The sequence below is a fragment of the Spermophilus citellus genome, assembly GCF_964194105.1.
Source record: "Spermophilus citellus genome assembly, chromosome: 2".
Classification (NCBI taxonomy): Eukaryota; Metazoa; Chordata; class Mammalia; order Rodentia; family Sciuridae; genus Spermophilus; species Spermophilus citellus.
Genome location: NC_138183.1, coordinates 200,063,221 through 200,065,241, shown reverse-complemented (window position 1 = coordinate 200,065,241; position 2,021 = coordinate 200,063,221).

The window sequence follows — 2,021 nt, the reverse complement described above, 5'->3', positions numbered from 1 at the left end:
AACAAGACATAACAATTATCAACATTTAGGAACCAAATAATGGTGATGCGACCTTCATAAAACAAATTCTCCTCAAATTCAAGAATCAAATAGACCACAACACAATAATTATGGGAGACTTCAACACACCTCTCTCACCATTGGACAGATCCTCCAAACAAAAGTTGAATAAAGAAACTATAGATCTCAATACCACAATCAATAACCTAGACTTAACTAACTTATATAGAATATATCAACCATCATCAAATGGATATACTTTTTTCTCAACAGCACATGGATCCTTCTCAAAAATAGACCATATATTATGCCATAGGGCAACCCTCAGTAAATATAAAGGGGTGGAGATAATACCATGCATTTTATCTGATCATAATGGAATGAAACTGGAAATCAATGATAAAAGAAGGAAGGAAAAATCCTACATCACATGGAAAATGAACAATATATTACTGAATGATCAATGGGTTACAGAAGACATAAAGGAGGAAATCAAAAAATTCTTAGAGATAAACGAAAATACAGACACAACATATTGGAATCTATGGGACACAATGAAAGCAGTTTTAAGAGGAAAATTCATCGCCTGGTGGTCATTCCTGAAAAAAAGAAGAAACCAACAAATAAATGAGCTCACACTCCAACTCAAAGCCCTAGAAAAGGAAGAGCAAAACAACAGCAAATGTAGCAGAAGGCAAAAAATAATTAAAATCAGAGCGAAAATCAATGAAATTGAAACAAAAGAAACTATTGAAAAAATTAACAAAACTAAAAGTTGGTTCTTCGAAAAAATAAATAAGATCGACAGACCCTTAGCCATGCTAACGAAGAGAAGAGAGAGAACTCAAATTAATAACATACGGGATGAAAAAGGCAATATCACAACAGATGCAACAGAAATACAGAAGACAATTAGACATTATTTTGAAAACCTATATTCCAATAAAATAGAAGATAGTGAAGACATCGATAAATTTCTTAAGTCATATGATTTGCCCAGACTGAGTCAGGAGGATACACACAATTTGTACAGACCAATATCAATGGATGAAATTGAAGAAGCCATCAAAAGACTACCAACCAAGAAAAGCCCAGGACCGGATGGGTATACAGCGGAGTTTTACAAAACCTTTAAAGAAGAATTAATACCAATACTTTTCAAGTTATTTCAGGAAATAGAAAAAGAGGGAGCTCTTCCAAATTCATTCTATGAGGCCAACATCACCCTGATCCCGAAACCAGACAAAGACACCTCAAAGAAAGAAAACTACAGACCAATATCTCTAATGAACCTAGATGCAAAAATCCTCAATAAAATTCTGGCGAATCGAATACAAAAACACATCAAAAAAATTGTGCACCATGATCAAGTAGGATTCATCCCTGGGATGCAAGGATGGTTCAACATACGGAAATCAATAAATGTTATTCACCACATCAATAGACTTAAAGATAAGAACCATATGATCATCTCGATAGATGCAGAGAAAGCATTCGACAAAGTACAGCATGCCTTTATGTTCAAAACATTAGAAAAACTAGGGATAACAGGAACTTACCTTGACATTGTAAAAGCTATCTATGCTAAGCCTCAGGCTAGCATCATTCTGAATGGACAAAAAATTGAAGGCATTCCCTCTAAAATCCGGAACAAGACAGGGATGCCCTCTATCTCCACTTCTATTCAATATAGTTCTCGAAACACTGGCCAGAGCAATTAGACAGATGAAAGAAATTAAAGGCATAAAAATAGGAAAAGAACTTAAATTATCACTATTTGCAGATGACATGATTCTATACCTAGAAGACCCAAAAGGGTCTACAAAGAAACAACTAGAACTAATAACTGAATTCAGCAAAGTGGCAGGATATAAAATCAACACGCATAAATCAAAGGCATTTCTGTATATCAGGGACAAAACTTCTGAAATGGAAATGAGGAAAAACACTCCATTCACAATATCCTCCAAAAAAATAAAATACTTGGGAATCAACCTAACAAAAGATGTGAAAGATTTATA